The 19,269-nt window shown below is 37.4% G+C and overlaps 1 pseudogene; it reads right to left on the reverse strand.

Annotated features, from left to right (window-relative positions):
- Positions 1-1,530: 1,530 nt before the first annotated feature.
- Positions 1,531-16,040, reverse strand: LOC142355007 (choline dehydrogenase, mitochondrial pseudogene; annotated as a pseudogene).
- Positions 16,041-19,269: the final 3,229 nt, after the last annotated feature.

Here is a 19,269-nt window from a genome sequence, read left to right on the forward strand (position 1 = left end):
ATCCTAGAAAAAATGTATTGGGAGAAAAATGAGGTGTAATATTGACAATTCGTTTTTGAAAATTTATGACAAAACTGAGTCTTCAATCAAATTTTTAACAGCAGTTAGAGCAGGTTGTTTCGTAGCATTGGTAATCATTAAATCATAACAATCAGAAAAACATTTTTTAAGTGTGATTTACCATTTTACAAAACAATAGGAACACAAAAACAAAAGAATTATTATCTTATCCTTATGTTATCAACAACCACCACTCTTACTTAGAATACATATAACATTCATGCCAAGAAGTCGCGCGCGGTTTGTTTTTACATTGCAGCTTGATAAATAGCAAAAAGCTGGAACCATTAAAAATGCACTGGGACCCGAAGCAACACAGATCCAAAATTTAAACGGTTTGAAGTTACGAGGAAACAGAAATCTAAAGAACGTGCTCTTATTTTATGTTTCCGAAAATTAAGATGAAATTTTTACTTTTTTCATCATATTACCATATACAATTAAATCAATTATTTAAAAAAGTTTCTTATTTTTTTCCGTAAAAAAGTGAACTTTTCCATCGTTTTAAACAAATACGTAGCAGCAATTTGTACTACAATTCACTTATTAGTTTTGAAAAACAAATGACAAAGAGAAAATTTTGAGGAAAAAAAGAGAAACTGAGCCTCATTTATGTGAGAAACCAAAATTTAGAGATTTTTCCAGCAAATGGAACACTTCCTCAAAGCTTTTCAATAACATAACTTTTCGCAAAAAGATGCAAATTCCCCAAAAATTTCGATCAGCCATAAAAGATCAAAATGTTTACTTGTTATAAGACCTAAATCTAAATAAATTTGGAGTATTTGAACAAAGAACATTCATAGTCTGGGCACACAAAATAGGATAGTAACAAAAACAAGTATTTCTTCGATTTTTTTTAAAGAAACGTTAGGTTTAGCCACATTTTCAAGCAGCAGATGGTATTAATCGCAGAGAATTTCTATGTATCTCTTTGACAGAATGCTACAGTCACGTTTAGTGATTGCAATTCGTTGAAATGCGGTCTTCCTACGAATGAAGGTCTCCAATGGAGTTTAGGAAAGTTGGTGCTCACCAAAAAGGTGGGAGGCGTGTGCTTTTTTACCTCACCCAATGAGAGGGGACCAAATACTTTGTTTTTATTTTAGAATCACCCAAAAAATGCAATCTAAGCAATGATATGTGGCTTCTCAGCTCGATTGCACAAAAACGAGGAAAGCTCAAAACAATGAACCTGTAGTTATTGAAATGAACTGTTACCTGAAGAAGTAATTATAGAACTCGTAATTGGAGAAATTGATGTAATTAAAGAACTCTTCTTAAGCCAACTATGAGCGTATTAACTAAATAATCGACGAATAAGAGATTATTGTTATCACAAATAATCGGATGTTAGTTGGATGGAATGAATTTCCTCGAAGGAAGAGCACTTAAAAACAGTGTTGCCATGTCATACAGTTCTACTATATGATTTGCCTCAAGATATACTGCTCCAACAAAACCGAAAACAAAAAATTGTTACCTGCAGATTCTTGCCAACACCAGGAAGGTTGCGTTTGCTTTCGATTCCAAGTGCATCTAACTCCTGTTTGGGTCCAATTCCTGAGAGTAGAAGGATTTTGGGTGAGAGCAGTGCACCGCAACTCAGGATGACTTCTTTCGTAGCACTCACATGTCTCAATTCTTGTGTCTCACGGTCAAAGAATTCAACTCCTATGTAGAAAAACTATAAAATCAATTGATAGATGAATCAACGAAGTGACATTAAAAATATATTGCAATTAGAATAAACCACTTAATGAAACCAGACAAAACTATCAAATATTGTTTAAAAAACGACGTTTATGAACTGTATAGATGTATTTTTTTAAGTATAGACCTTTTTGAACTGTATTCTGGGCCTAAATGTGTAAAAGACGGATCTATTCTGCTTCGCCCCCCCCCCCAGTGTTTTTAAGCCCCCAGTTACTAATTATATGCTGTTATATATCACGTTACTATGTAAAAATAATTAGCACGTGCGCATGGGGTGCAAAGGCTACTAAGGTGGGGAGGGGGGGGGGGGGACAGAATAGATCCAAGAAAACATATCTTTGATCAAATGTTCCACCCATATTTGACCCATCAAAAAGTCCGCTAACTAAAAATGGCCAACGAGGAAGCAGAGAACTCATAAGAAGTATGTATATAGGTGATGCTAGAATTAGCATTTAAAATAGGTCTAATTTTGGTATCCATATCGCAATCAATTTTATTTAAAAAAATTTAATTCACAGACATTTAATTACCTGTAGCGTATGACGTATCCACATTTACTCTAGCAACATGGGTGTTACACAACACATGGAGATTTTCTCTGGACAGCACTGGGTGCAGGTATCCCTGGGATGGACTGTGTCTGACTCCCTTGTGAGTCTGGGATTCCAGGGGGGCGAATCCCTCCATCTGGCCACTGTTCAAGTCTCTAAAAATACAAACCAGTTTGAAAATACGAAAAATAATATGCATTGCCAATTTTTATATACTCGGTGGCTCATATAATTACGGTAAATGGAAAATTAATATGAATGCAAAAATCATTGCTCTATGTGCAAGTAAGAAATATGACGCAATAACTCAATTTGTAAAACAAACGATCAATAAAATAACCATTATAAAATCAAACAATTATCAAAATCATGCATTATAAAAGCAGATCAATTTAAAAAGTAAATTTTATCAGACTCCCCGTGCTTTGGTTAAAATATTTGAACCTGAAAACCATTTTATATGAAAGTTCTCATAAAAATTTTTTCGTTTAAATTTATGTTCGAATAATGAGTTTAAAAGCCCAAGATTACGGAAGGTTAAATACAGCGTCGACAGTTTTTGAAGTCACCTTTGTTCACCATGAAACATAAGTAGGAGGCTTGGTAATCTGGAGACGCAATTAGATTTCCGACCACTCTCATTAAATAAAATCTTTGCTGAACTTTTTGTTGATTAGAACACGGTGGGTACCGGCCTTTATGAATGGAAGACAATGGTTTCCTCTCGAATGCTATGGGGTCAGAACAAATAAGAAACAAGCAACACGCAATTGAGTGAAGGTATAAAAAAGGCAATGAATTTTTGCAAATAATAAAAAAAAAAATTTGTCAAAGAACCGTAAAAATAGCTCATAAAGCCAAAATTACAAGAAAGTTGACTTTTTATACTTTATATTTAAGTTTTTGCAAGCAACTGAAATCCATCAAAACTTTTCAACTGAGTTATGATTTTAAAACTTTGCAGTAAAGTGTAAAGAAAAAATTTTTGGCGATTAAAGAAAGAACTGCGAGAGTTGCAATTGTTTAGTGATCAAAAAACTGTTTGTTTTGCCTCTTTTGCAAAGATATTTCCATTTAGAGCTGATATTGGAATGACTTTTGAAATAATAGTTCCTTTTCATTTTCTGGAAATGTAAAAACTATGATAAAACGATCAGTAGTTCGCGGATTCAATTCATAAGTCAAACGTATTCAACAGTAAGCAACGTGTAACAGTCAGCCATTAAAAATACCAAGCAACAAGTGAAACTTAGACGGTAAAATTTTTTGCTGCTCATTTAACCGGTTTTTCGTCTGATGTCATTGACGTCAAATCAGTTCGTATTCAGTTAACAGTTGTCTAGGAAACCTATAAAAATTAAGCCGAAAACCACCTTAATCGATTCAAATCGTGGTTATATTTACTTAAGATTAGGTTAAATGAACTTTTTCGGAACTTTCTACGTATAATGGAACGTATTTAATTCTAAATTTAAAGATTAGAAATACACGAACTTGATTGGAAAAAATCGTTCTTTTATTTAATTCGTAACATCCTCAGGCTCGTAACATCCTCCGCGTTGGCACGTACTCTCTTTTCCAAGGGGAACAGATGGCATTAGCTTACGACTGTGCACGATTATCATATCCATTATTGCCGACAAGTGACGGAATACCGGTAGAGTTTCCTCCTAAAAGAAAGTGGTTAGTCGTTATAGCGTTCAAATTGCACGGATCAGCGCTTACGGGTGTTAAAGGACGCGAATTGAGAGTATTCTCCACGAGACAGAAGGTAGCATGCAGTATTTCATTCGTGAGGCGACGCGTGCCAAGAATAGTATAAAAGATGCGATTGAAACTGCATACCAACTTCTCCCAGATACTACCCTGATGTGGTGCGCTGTGTGGATCGATCCTCCACTTTATACCTTCGTGAGCAAGCTCTGCTGCAATATTGACAATGTTCCACTTTTCGACCTTTTCTCGGAGTTTTTTCTCCGCTCCAATAAAGTTAGTGCCATTGTCGGAGCAAATTATGGAATGTGTACCCCTACGTGACACAAACCGCTCAACTCCCATAACACAAGAACTGTAACTATCTCGACATGGACAGCGTTAGTAGTGAGACAGGTAAAGAGGAAGCCCCACTTTTTCTCAGTAGTACGGCGTACAGTAGCATAAAACGGCCCAAAGTAGTCAACGCTAGTGTTTGTGAAGGGAGGAGACTGGTAAGCAAGTCTCTCCTTAGGTAAGTCAGACATGATCGGTTGCATAGTTACAGCTTGGAATTCGCGGCATCTCAGGCATTGTGCTTTGATGGAACGCAAAGATGATCTTAGTTTCAGTACTGTAGAGTGTTCATGCACAATTGATCTTAGGTATTTAATGCCTTGATGACAATGCTTTACGTGGGTGTGTTCGAGGAACAGTTTTACAAACGGAACACGCATCTAATATGATTATATACTTTACGTTAAACCCAACTTCCATTAACCGCTTGATGCGACCCGAGGAACGGATTAGCCATTTGGACTAAAGAACAGTGAATGTGGAGCGATTCGGCTGTTCCGTTTAACAGAGTTTTTATCAAGAAGATATTTACTTTCGGTTTCAAAAGACTCTCCTTGCACCAAGTACTGGAGATGGCGCTCGGCTTCGTCAACCTCAGTAGGGTCAGTAAAATTACCATCGAAGTTACAGTAGCCGGCGTGTTTCGGCAAAAGTCGGAGCTCGTATGCTGCAATGCGTAAGTACTTTTGATAAGAATTAAACTTACCATATGGGAATAACGACGGAGTGGGAGTTGACTGTTTGTTAACAGATGTAGCGAGAGATACAGTGTCTTCTATAGTGACTGCTTGGTTGAGGCCGAGCTTGATATGACGTCTTTGTTCGATACGAAAGGAAAACTTGATTTAGATAAGAAATGTGGACCTTTGACACAGCTGCTTAGTTGCAAAATTTCGGCGGACATTCCACCCGTGCCATTGTCAGCTGGATTATCCTTAGTTTCCACGTGCTTCCATTGGTCAATGCTAGTAAACTCCAAAATTTCGCAAACACGGTTTGCAACGAAGATGGTTTGCTTTTCATTAGATAGAGATAGTCCATTGGAGAACGGTCATGCTGTCTGTCCACATGAATATTTGGTTAACAGTTACAGTAAGTGCCCAAACAATTTCGTTCTTCAGTCGAGCGGCAATTAGGGCAGCTTGCAATTCCAAATTTGGAACAGTCACTACTTTTGTTGGCGCCACGCGATTTTCCCTAATACAAACGCAAGCTCTGTTTTTACCTCGCCCGTAGGAGTTGTTACTCGGGCTCGAAAAAATGCGACGACATTAAAAATATCCTGGGAACTGTCACCCAACATATGCCATTCTATATTATCAAAGGGTATAGTAAATTAACTTCGAGGGATTTTGATGTTTTAAAGCTTTGGTAGGTCCGCATTTCCAACCAAAAATCTTTGAACTTTTTCTTGCGTGAGCTCATCATCCCAATGTTGTGCTGTGACACGCCAGATGTCTTTTAAGAGCAGTCGGGCACCAACAGTAAACGGTGCGACAAAACCAATAGGGTCAAAGACTTTCGAGACAAGACTTAGGACCGAGCGCTGTGTGAGTGACTTTGTGATAGTGCAGTTTGTTCAACTGCTCACATTTAAAGTGTCATTAGTGTAGTCCCACTTTAGCCCAAGTACATGCGATGAATCTTCCTGGCATGAAACAATGACCTTGGGCTCAGTTGGTTAAAGAGCACCATCAATTCGATCAACCAGATTTGGTACATTGCTTACAAACTTTGTTAGCTTGAACCCAGCGAGATGGAGAAGATGTACCAATTCCTTCGATCTATTGATGGGTTTCTCAGGAGACTCCATTGAGTCAAGCTAATCGTCCATTTAAAAGTTTTCAAGAACGGCTTTTGCAGCTTCAGGGTAAACTTTTGCGTTGTCTCTCGCTGTGCGTTGTAATGCATAATTAGCGCTTGTGGGCGAGTCTTTAGCCCCGAATATATGACGCGTATATTGATACACTACAGCGTTAGTTGTGGGGTCCTCCCGCCACAGAAAACGAAGTGATGGTTGATCTGATGGTAATACACCAACCTTTAGAAACATTCCCTCGATGTCGGCAGAGACGGCATATGGCTGTTGTTTTCGGAAGCGAAGAAGTACATAAACAGGTTTTGGAGCAGATCAGGGCCATTGAGCAATAAATTATTTAGCGAGGAACCGTGGAATTTTGCTGCTCCATTGAACACCCTCCGCACCTTAGTGGTCTGTTCGGGTTTGAAAACCGGATGGTGGGGTAGGTACCACTCTTTATCAGACCGGCTCTAAACCTTGTGAGCGTCTGGAACCTCAATTACATACCCCTTACTTAGATCTTTCCTAATGGTACTAGTATACTTCTCTCTGAGGTCTTCGTCCTTGGCCAATCGGTGTTCCAGAAATTTTAGTTGCACAAGGGAGGAGAACTAATTATTTGGGAGCTTGGTGTTGTCTGCTGCCCACAGCATTCCGACATTGCATCTCAAGCCATTGTGTACCGTCGTATTCTCGAAGATTTCGTGAGCCCTTGCGTCTGCTGCAGATCTTGAGTCTACCTGCTTGTTTACCACGAAAGATTCACTGTCGTACGAAGACCTTACTTGACTGCTAACTCATTGTCATGTTCGATATTCACTTCAAAGCACGTTGAGGCTAAACACGAACTTGATGGTAACGAACCGCTTAAGACCCAACCTATGGGTAAGCGTGCGGCAAAGCGTGAGCGCTTCTCATCGGCAGAGAAGTATTCTAACGCGCGGATGGCATGGTAGACTTCTTGTCCGAGTATTATCTCAATGTCTTTATAAGAATATGTCACGGGATCAAGGATTGCTAAGTGTGGTTAAGTCTCCTGTGGGTCCTGTACGTTAATTATATCTAAGCCGACGTTCAGAATCTCTTTAACGAAATGGTTGATGATAATTCTGATGCTCTCCTGGTTTCACAGTAATTTTAACAACCCTAGTACCAACTACTTCTTCGGTATTAATGCTCTTGACAGTTAGCTCTAGTGCATTACCGTTTAAACCGAGTCTATCTGCGAGACTACCGGCCACCCAAGAGTTATTACAGGCGGGATCACACAAAACTAAAGCCTTGGTATCTAGACCGGACTAAATGACCAACTGAAGTTCAGTCACCTGAAGGAGCCCCTTAACATCAGTAACAGATGACATCGTGGTGGTCTTATTAGGCGGGTGTTGACCAGTAGTAGCTTTACTTTGAACTATGTTGCCAGAAGGCTGAATTGTATGGGAATTTGTTGACTGTTTTGTTGGGAAAACCCTTTCTGCTCCATGCAATAGTGTGTTATGCAAACTATTACACCCTTCCACTCGGCACTTTTTTGGTTGAGGGCACTGGCGGAATGTGCACGTATTGCGTAAGCACGAAACGCAAAGTTTTTTATCCGCCACCAACTTAGTTGTCTGGGTTGGAGTCTTTTTCTTGAAAACTTTCCATAACCGGTGGTTACATTTGCACATAATGCAGCGAGAGTAAGTGTTGGTGGAAGAAGATGGCATTTGCTTCCATGTTTCCCTTTTTTGTGAATTTGATGCAATCTACTTTGAGGCTGTTTTGGCCTCGGTTACTGAAGTGCTGTTATCTTCAGTTCTTGCCCTGATTGCGCTTTGGTTCAAAAGCTCCTGGGCCTCAGCCTTTTCTTTAAGCCAATCGTTAAAGTCAAGCAGGGTAGGCTTAACCCAATGCTTCTTAACTGTAAAGAAAGACCACGACTCTTTCATGTTTGGTGGTAAATTCTGTACCGCTTGGTTAAGTATTGAAGCGCTCTTCAAGTCAGTATCAAATGATACTGACTTGAAAACCCCAACGAGGCCGGATATGGCTGCATAACAGTTAATGATGTTATCACTATTGTGCATTTTAAGAGGTGGAAAATTGTTTAGTTTATCCAATTGTTCACTTACGACTGCCTCTGGCTGGCCAAATTTACGTTCTAAAGTGCTTAGTACATCTTTGTACATTAAATCACAGTATGCAAACTCTGCGACTGCAATCCTTGCTTTACCAGTGGCGAGTGTTTTAAAGTACGTCAATTTAACGTCATGAGCGGGCGACTGCGAGTCAATCGCGCTTTTGAATTTACCATAACTCTCGGGCCATTGTAATGGATCGCCATTATACTGAGCAAGTTTCCATTCGGGCAAGGGGTCATTTTTCCTTCTGGTTATTGCATCAGCTAATTCCCTAATCAATGACGCATTGTCCGGTATTGGAGGGGCAGGTGCAGACAGCTGCGGACCACTTCAACTCAACGGAGTGGGCCCAATATAGGGGTAAGTTGGCTGAAAAAGCGGAGTGGCTAGACCAGGTAATACGTTACTACCATTTGCGATCAGGTTTTCCTGTTGTATGCCGGATGGTGAATGCATATCAATCAAAATGGGCGAATTCGGATATATTCGTTGTGGAAAATATTTGCTTGAGGGCAAAAAATGAGCTTGTACATTTGGAGGTAGACTATTCACGGTATTAATGTCTTGGTTGACTGTTGACGGTCTGTGCTGTGGAAAACGCCACTCACTCATATTTGGCACAAAGTTTTGGCCAATAGGGACAATAATCCAAGAGAATGATTAATCAAAGGGCGTGTGGCATGGGAGCAGTGAGGTTAGGAGCAAAAACTGGGTGCGGAATGGAAAAGTCATTAGGATGCGCGGGTTCGGAGTTGTGCTGTTGAGTGTTTGGACTTGGTGGGGCGCTTGGGTGCAAGGGAACATTTATTACGGGGGATGGAAAATTTGTTTTCGGAAAAAGAGTAAGAGTGGCGTTTGGTGCTCGGGGGACAAAAATAATTTGTTGTCGGGAGCATATACGCTGGGCCGAATTATTTTTAGGCAGACTCGATGTTTCAGGTCCCCTGGATTGTAAGGTTTGAAGCTCTGCGTGTGGAAAGAACTCGAACGCATTATTCTGATTGGCTTGTTGGCCTATTTCATTCTTTTGCGCCCGTAGGTGCTCCTGGTACAACGCCTGTGTTAGCGGCAGCCACAAAATTTTCAAATGGGGTATAATAGGGGTAGAGTTGCTGCAAGTTCTCATTGCTTAAATTGTAATTGCCTCGACAATTTTTTGGAAAAGAATCCCTTGAAATGTCAGTGTTGTGATCTTTCACTGCTTAGTCGTTGCTGTGGCTAGGTCATTCTGGAGAGTCTTTCGAAACCTCTCGTTCACCTTTTTTCTCCTCCTTGTTAAAACTTAAAGCAAGTGAGGTGTTGATCTAGTCCTGGACAGCCTTTTCACTTCTCATTGAGCTCCTGGAACTTGCAGTGGTTTCAGAGTGGCTACCTTTAGAAACGGTGTCGAGCAATTCAAATTCTTGCAGAGTTGCCTCTGCCAACAGTTTCCTGATGTTTTTCTCCAGTTCATCTAATTCCATTTGCTTTTTCTGTTTAGCGAGGCGAACGGCTGCCTCATTTTGTTTTTCAATCTCCTCGCTCTTCATTTTAGCAATTACGTAATCTTCTTTACGTTGACTAGATCTTTTTGATGAGGCCATCAGTGAGGAAACTCTAGAACGAATAGAAGCCCTCCGTTCCTGAAACTCACTCAATTTATCATCAGCAGAGCTGATGTAGTTTCGTGCTGAAGTGAGGATCTTGCCGTTCTTGGTTGTCATTGTTTCCAATTAGGACTCTAATGAAGGAACAAGTGCACTTTGATTCTCCGTTTTTCCGGCAAACGCAATCGAGTCTTCATTTTTGTCTACAACCGTCATAAAGTCTTCGTTGCACTTTGTTACTAGGCGTTCAATTTTCACTCGCACACTTTGACTATTAAAAAAATGAAGAATATCTTCATGTATAGCATGCAATTCAGCTTCACCTTTTGACCTGGCAGCGGACAACTGTTTGAATTTTTGATCAAAACTATTAAACATCACGATGTAACTATTTCCAAAAAACCAGCAAAACTACCACTGCAGACGGTTATCTATTATGAACACACTCCAAACCACCCAAATTCACGCAAAAATAACCCAATGCAAAAGGCACCAAAACCCGGCACACTGTAGACAGTCTGTGAAACAAACCGCCTAAAGAGCAGAAAGGATAGTCGAAAACACAGAGACCGACAGAACAGAAAAGGAGCAATGAACGCTATGCGCTCAACGCGGCAGGGGATGAAGGACAAACGGGACGTCGAGCGAGCAACGCGCGACAAAGCGGAAACGTTACGGACGGGAAGTCGAGCGAGCAACGCGCGACGCAACGCAAGCGGGGCAGACGAGACCTCGAGCGAGCAGTGCGCGACGGAACAGAAACGAGATGGACAGGAAGTCGAGCGAGAAACTCGCGACGAAACAGAAAAGTCACGGACGGAAAGTCGAGCGAGCAGTGCGCGGCGAAACGGAAACGGGACGGACGGAAAGAACGAGCGGGAAATGAGGTTGGAAAGAACTTTGTTAGCAGACAACAGCAAAACTCAAGCAAACAACCTAGCCGTAACTCCAAAACAAACTTAAGTCTTACCCTAGGAAGAAGGAGAGAAGTTATTGCGAGACAATCTAGCATACTTCATTATGGGACTTAATATAGCAACAAATTAATTTACGGCAATGCAGTAGTACACTAAAAGGATGAAAAGGTCGAGAAATTTACTAGCCGTAACTCCAGAATAAATTTAAGTCACATCCTAGCAAAACCCAAACCAAAACCAACAATCAGCATACTAACGGTATTAAGCGAACTACCGCAAAATTGAATAAACTACATTAGTGTATTTGTAGACTAAGACAGTTGCAAAACTCAAGAGGCAATCCAGCCGTAACTCGAGAATAAACTTAAGTCACACCCTAGAAGTCAACAGGACTATACCAACTAGCAATCATACAGGAATACACAAACCCACATTAACAAAGTCAATATACTGCAGCAGGAGGGCTAGTAATTTAGTAAAGGACAATCCAGCCGTATTTCGAGACTAAACTTGAGTCACCCCTAGAAAGCTATAAGACTTAAACAGCAAACCAGCATACTAGCATACTCAACATACTACAGCAAAAACAACAATATACTTCCTCACATATAACGTAGTACATCGAAATCCGGAAAAGTAGACGGAGAAAACAAAAAGCAAAGTTTTGGGAGAGCGACGTTATTGAAAAAAAACGGAACACGGAAAATTGGAGAATGGAAGGGCAAAACAATGAACGCGGACGAAACGGTACATAAACGAGCGACGAGAAAAATTATGGGAACTAGATAATTTTTTGTAGGCCGAAGGTTGTGAAAATGTTCACAACTTTTTCTGTTTATTCAGTTTCAGACAGTTAACGAACCTTCTTGTGGGAGAAATTGAATTTTGACAATTTTGTCAAAACTGTCTGCTTATGTCCAATTTTTCTCTGTTTTTCGTCAATATTTTTGCAATTTCTTGAATACAGAACGGTAATCCATTATATTGCACAGTTTTTTGCTCGAAAATGCTGTTTATCAACATTCCGTAAAAATTTTTATAATTTTTTGAATTGCCTCAAATTAGACCAAAAATTTTCAAAACTGAAAAATTTAGTTGAAGAATTCCGCTATTTTCAATACGAAAATCTTAAGTTAAGAATTCCGCGATTTTCAATACGGAAATCTTAAAAGTTCCGCTACTTTCAATACGGAAATCTTAAATTAAGATTTCCGCAATTTTCTATACCGAAATTTTAAGAACTCCGCAATTTTTGAATGTTTTCTGAAATTCCTCTATATCAGAGGTTATTTTTTGATATACGAACCGACTATATCATTTTTTTAAATTGTCGGTAAATCTACCGAAAACGTCACCAAAACTGTTTTTTGTGGGGCCCCCTTACCAATGTTTTCTAAAAAGATTAGTTTAATTCTACTCCCCAAATATGCAAAAAAAATTCACGGGTTGGGTTTCTTGCCGTCTAATTTCAAAAAAGAACATTTACTGCAAGATGGTTTGCGAAAAATTTTGTCTTACAGTTTTCCATCCAGCGATGTTGAGATCATGCATTTGATTTTCTGTCCAGCCCTTGACTGGCCATTCATGTTTTTTGCTCGAGCTGCCTAATGTTCTTTTTGAGAAGCACTGTCAGTCGCTGTCCCTGGACTTTCTGCTTCCTGCCAGCGACTGGTCTAATGAAAGCAACAATTTTTTTTCTCACCCCAGGAGGTTATATTGAGCTGTTTGGTGCATAACACAATGTATATCTTCATATAATCGGGGTTTCTGAAACTTTGGCGATTTGGAACTGTCAAATTAATGACCGACTGACTGTGTAATCCAAATCACTGGACTTCCAAAGTGGTCCACTTCAGCGCCATAATTAACCACAGCGCCATTAATTTCCTCGGTTCAATTACTGTAGTCATTGTTGTGCAATGAAATTTGATACACGAAAAGGAAAAGAACGTAAATAATATACAAAAAAGACGGCTCAAGCAAGGAGCGGCACCATATAAAACTCTGATAAAACGATCAGTAGTTAGAGGATTCAACTCATAAGTCTAACGTTTTCAACAGTAAGCAAATTTTAACATTAAGCCATATAAAGTACTAAGCAACAAGTGAAACTTAGACGGCAAGGTTTTTTTGAAGCTCATTTAACAAGTTTTTCGTCTGATGTCATTGACGTCAAATCAGTTCGTATTCAGTTAACAATTGTCTGGAAAACTTAAAAATTATAAGCCGAAAACCACCTTAATGGATACAAATTGTGATTATGTTTACTTAAAATTAGGGTAAATAAACTTTTTCGGAACTTTCTTCGTATATTGGAACGTAATTAATTCTTATTTTGAAGATTAGCAACACTTGATTCTGATTGGCTATATTCGATCATTTATTTACTTCGCAACAGGAAATCCAACGCGATGAACGAGAAAGAAAGAAAGCTATGAATAAAATACGGTTTCCTATTCTACACGGCTTTAAGCCAGGCCTGCAAAGAGAATTTTTTCTGCAGAAAACATATGGTTCAATCAAATTTCAAACTCCTGTTGATAATAATTTAAAACAATTCATCTTGAAATTACCATCCAGACAGCAAACGGTAATTAATGATTGACAGTTCGGAAACCAATGGCCAATTAGAAAGTCCTCACATTTGCTAAATATTTTCCTGAAAAATGGAAAACGTCTATATCTCTTGGCTATTACTTTCTTACTCTGATATTTTTTTTATTAAAAAAAATCCGCAAACATAATCAGACAAAAAGCAACAATCTTAATTTTTGGAATGAGGCCAAATTTCAGATCTTCCTCTGATGGTTTGCTTAATGTTGATCAAAGAAGATGTCTGCGTTTCTCATGGATTTTCATTCCAAAAATTGGCCAATTTAAGGTAGCCAATTCTTCAGGTTTCATGATGAAATACAAACAGCTGAATATAATTCTTTTTGATTGGCGTAAACACTATAAAATAAAATTTATGTTCCTGAATTTTTTTAAAAATGAAAATTATCATAGCTCTGTATATTTTGAAGACATTTTTTGCAACAAAATGTTATGTTTGAGCCAAAACCAAAGAAAGGTTTTCAACAAGTTCTGCTGAGAGTTTGTGTTGAACAATTTGAAAAAAGTTAAAAAAAATTACATAATAACTTCAAAATTCGTGCAAAAAGGTTTGATGGTTGAAACGAAATTTAAAGAGAAACTATAAAAGTGGCCAAAAAATTAAAATATCATAAAACAAACCTAGATAACGATTGTTTTTAATTTTTTTCTTTGTATATATTTTGTATTATAGTGTGAAATTGATGTCATTGAGCGTCTCTCTTATTTCACTCTAATTAGATAGATTAATTCCGTTTTTAGTAGGAAATTGAGGTGTTAAGGAATCAAACCCGGGTTAAGGGGTCAGAGCACAAAAATGACCAAATTTCTGAGATCTTTTGTGAAAGTGTTAAGTGGATGCAAAAAATGTTGCTTTACTTAGCGCTGAATGCAATTGGTGAAAGCAAAATCTTCACTACTGAAAACTGTGCCATCTAATTTTTTGATCCGTGAATATCTGCAAGCTTCGCGGTTCTTAGCAGTGAAGTTTTTGTTTTCACCGCTGAATGTAGCTAGCAATGAACTATTTTTTAAGGCCTAAGCGGTGATAATAGAAATTTTACCACTAGAAACCGCAAATCTTTCTAAATTTTAACGCATAATGTTTTCCATAAAGTCGAGTAAATCCTATTCAAATTGAAAAGAAATATCAAAAACAAAAGTGGCAGGTGGAGCAGTGGAAGAAGAAGTGGTTGATATGCTGGAGGACAGATGATGAAACCCGGGAACGGAGATTTTTTTAATTCAGGTGAATGAAAAAATTTGTGAAAAATCTCAGATCGTAAAAAATTCAACAGCTTTGCGCCACTAATCAATGTAATTCGTATATTTTTTTCGACAAAATGTCGACCCAGGAAGTCAAAATGAGAAAAAACCGAAATGAAAAAGAAACCGAAGAAAGCTATTGATTCAATTTATCTTTATCTACTGATTTGAAAACACAATTCGGCTATTCGTTGGGTTTTTTCGGGCGAAGTATGTAGAAAAAATTGTAGCATTTAATTGTTTGTACTCTTCATAATTTGCAGTGGTGAGAATGTTGAGATTATGCGATTGTTTATAGCTTGTTAAAGTGATAAGATTGTCTAAAGAGATACATAGCAAAGGAGTTTAATAAAAATATAATCAAAGGAGTTTAATAAAAATACTTAGCGCTGAAGGCGGTGAAATTGGTGAAAGCAAAATCTTCACTACTGAAAACTGTGCAATCTAATTTTTTGATCCGTGAATATTTGCAAGCTTCGCGGTTCTTAGCGGTGAAGTTTTTATATTCACCGCTGAATGTAGCTAGCAATGAACTATTTTTTAAGGCCTAAGCGGTGATAATAGAAATTTTACCACTAGAAACCGCAAATCTTACTAAATTTTAACGCATAATGTTTTCCATAAAGTCGAGTAAATCCTATTCAAATTGAAAAGAAATATCAAAAACAAAAGTGGCAGGTGGAGCAGTGGAAGAAGAAGTGGTTGATATGCTGGAGGACAGATGATGAAACCCGGGAACGGAGATTTTTTTAATTCAGGTGAATGAAAAAATTTGTGAGAAGTCTCAAATCGTAAAAATTTCAACAGCTTTGCGCCACTAATCAATGTAATTCGTATATTTTTTTTTCGACAAAATGTCGACCCGGGAAGTCAAAATGAGAAAAAACCGAAATGAAAAAGAAAGCGAAGAAAGCTATTAATTTAAATATCCTTATCTACTGATTTGAAAACATAAAACGGCTATTCATTGGGTTTTTTCGGGCGAAGTATGTAGAAAAAATGGTAGCCTTTAATTGTTTGTACTCTTCATAATTTACAGTGGTGAGAATGTTGAGATTATGCGATTGTTTATAGCTTGTAAAATTGATAAGATTGTCTAAAGAGATACATAGCAAAGGAGTTTAATAAAAATATAACCTCTAAAACAACAAATTTCTGAATACGGACGTGAAAAATCACTTTTACTGACTCAGTAACAGGGTATCCCATCTGTTCAGCCGCTTTGAGTACAGCTGATACAAAGTGACTCTTCTCTTTGGGTTTTGTGAGTTTCATGGGTCCACTAGTTCCTCTGATGTCTGCGTTGCATTTGAATGTACATCCCTCCACTCTTTTGAAGTAGGGAGCTACTTCACGCCAATTCCAGCCCTCAACTCCTGGAAAGCATTGATGCGTGAAAACGCTAGCATGTAGTGATCGAAGAAACTTTCTATTTAAGAGAACAAACTATGTGACTTGAACATTATTGTCACATCCATGATGAGGTCGTGGTTCAAAATTACTTTGATTCAGACTATCAATAAAGCACAGGGGGGAGTTTCGTTCAAAATTTTCACGGTCCAGGACAAGCTCTGAAATCGAGCAAGACATTGATAATGACTGGTTATGAAAGAGCCAAAGTCTGATGGCAAGCTTAAAAAAAGAAAAAAAATATGTTCAATGGGCTTGTTTAAGCGTTACCTAAATCAACGCCAACCATGCTAACAATTGAAAAAAATTTTCTTGAAAATGTTTCTCTGGTGCCCCATTTTACCAACTTGATCAAAATGAAAGTAGCAAAAATATAGAGTACTGCGACTTTTGTATACTGATGTTACTCTGAACCACACTACATTTTCAATTACTGGTGTGTTTTTATGAGCTTGCGGGAAAAGTTTAGTTGCTTCAAAAAACATTTTTAAAGGTTTGTTTATTCGTTTCTTGGAAAAAATCATTAGGAATTTAAGAAGTGCAAAAACCGAGCACAGCCGTTCTTGAGCCAGGCACAAAATTACCCGTATAAATAATAAAGGGGGCAAATACAAGAAAATCGTTCTGAGCCAAACAAACACGAATCAAAAATTGAATGCAACAAACTCCGATCATAACAAAATTTATAAAAAGAGTTTAAGCATGTGAAAATTATTAAATGTTTTAATTGCTATAACGAGTCTGATCATGCATCATTTGGTCCTATTTGAGTAGGCAGTGGTCTGATTATAATCAACTTAAAATAGGACATTGACCTTGTATGAACAGAGAGCTTAAATATATCCAATCTGTATATATATATATATATATATATATATATATATATATATATATATTATATATATATATATATATATATATATATATATATATAAATGAGTATACATATATATATATATATATATATATATATATATATATATATATATATATTTACACAAACACACACTTACACACACACACACATATATATATATATATATATATATATATATATATATACAATTATATCGACGCCTGGGTAGTCTCAATAACCTCTCGGCTGTTTTAACATAATAACACGTGACATCAAAAAACACTGTTTCTGTTTATTCAGTTTCAGACAGTTAACGAACCTTCTTGTGGGAGAAATTGAATTTTGACAATTTTGTCAAAACTGTCTGCTTATGTCCAATTTTTCTCTGTTTTTCGTCAATATTTTTGCAATTTCTTGAATACAGAACGGTAATCCATTATATTGCACAGTTTTTTGCTCGAAAATGCTGTTTATCAACATTCCGTAAAAATTTTTATAATTTTTTGAATTGCCTCAAATTAGACCAAAAATTTTCAAAACTGAAAAATTTAGTTGAAGAATTCCGCTATTTTCAATACGAAAATCTTAAGTTAAGAATTCCGCGATTTTCAATACGGAAATCTTAAAAGTTCCGCTACTTTCAATACGGAAATCTTAAATTAAGATTTCCGCAATTTTCTATACCGAAATTTTAAGAACTCCGCAATTTTTGAATGTTTTCTGAAATTCCTCTATATCAGAGGTTATTTTTTGATATACGAACCGACTATATCATTTTTTTAAATTGTCGGTAAATCTACCGAAAACGTCACCAAAACTGTTTTTTGTGGGGCCCCCTTACCAATGTTTTCTAAAAAGATTAGTTTAATTCTACTCCCCAAATATGCAAAAAAAATTCACGGGTTGGGTTTCTTGCCGTCTAATTTCAAAAAAGAACATTTACTGCAAGATGGTTTGCGAAAAATTTTGTCTTACAGTTTTCCATCCAGCGATGTTGAGATCATGCATTTGATTTTCTGTCCAGCCCTTGACTGGCCATTCATGTTTTTTGCTCGAGCTGCCTAATGTTCTTTTTGAGAAGCACTGTCAGTCGCTGTCCCTGGACTTTCTGCTTCCTGCCAGCGACTGGTCTAATGAAAGCAACAATTTTTTTTCTCACCCCAGGAGGTTATATTGAGCTGTTCGGTGCATAACACAATGTATATCTTCATATAATCGGGGTTTCTGAAACTTTGGCGATTTGGAACTGTCAAATTAATGACCGACTGACTGTGTAGTCCAAATCACTGGACTTCCAAAGTGGTCCACTTCAGCGCCATAATTAACCACAGCGCCATTAATTTCCTCGGTTCAATTACTGTGGTCATTGTTGTGCAATGAAATTTGATACACGAAAAGGAAAAGAACGTAAATAATATACAAAAAAGACGGCTCAAGCAAGGAGCGGCACCATATAAAACTCTGATAAAACGATCAGTAGTTAGAGGATTCAACTCATAAGTCTAACGTTTTCAACAGTAAGCAAATTTTAACAGTAAGCCATATAAAGTACTAAGCAACAAGTGAAACTTAGACGGCAAGGTTTTTTTGAAGCTCATTTAACAAGTTTTTCGTCTGATGTCATTGACGTCAAATCAGTTCGTATTCAGTTAACAATTGTCTAGAAAACTTAAAAATTTTAAGCCGAAAACCACCTTAATGGATACAAATTGTGATTATGTTTACTTAAAATTAGGGTAAATAAACTTTTTCGGAACTTTCTTCGTATATTGGAACGTAATTAATTCTTATTTTGAAGATTAGCAACACTTGATTCTGATTGGCTATATTCGATCATTTATTTACTTCGCAACAGGAAATCCACCGCGATGAACCAGAAAGAAAGAAAGCTATGAATAAAATACGGTTTCCTATTCTACACGGCTTTAAGCCAGGCCTGCAAAGAGAATTTTTTCTGCAGAAAACATATGGTTCAATCAAATTTCAAACTCCTGTTGATAATAATTTAAAACAATTCATCTTGAAGTTACCATCCAGACAGCAAACGGTAATTAATGATTGACAGTTCGGAAACCAATGGCCAATTAGAAAGTCCTCACATTTGCTAAATATTTTCCTGAAAAATGGAAAACGTCTATATCTCTTGGCTATTACTTTCTTACTCTGATATTTTTTTTATTAAAAAAAATCCGCAAACATAATCAGACAAAAAGCAACAATCTTAATTTTTGGAATGAGGCCAAATTTCAGATCTTCCTCTGATGGTTTGCTTAATGTTGATCAAAGAAGATGTCTGCGTTTCTCATGGATTTTCATTCCAAAAATTGGCCAATTTAAGG

This window comes from Convolutriloba macropyga, unplaced genomic scaffold, assembly GCF_964194025.1.
Source record: "Convolutriloba macropyga unplaced genomic scaffold, txConMacr16.3 SCAFFOLD_4927, whole genome shotgun sequence".
Taxonomy (NCBI): domain Eukaryota; kingdom Metazoa; phylum Xenacoelomorpha; order Acoela; family Convolutidae; genus Convolutriloba; species Convolutriloba macropyga.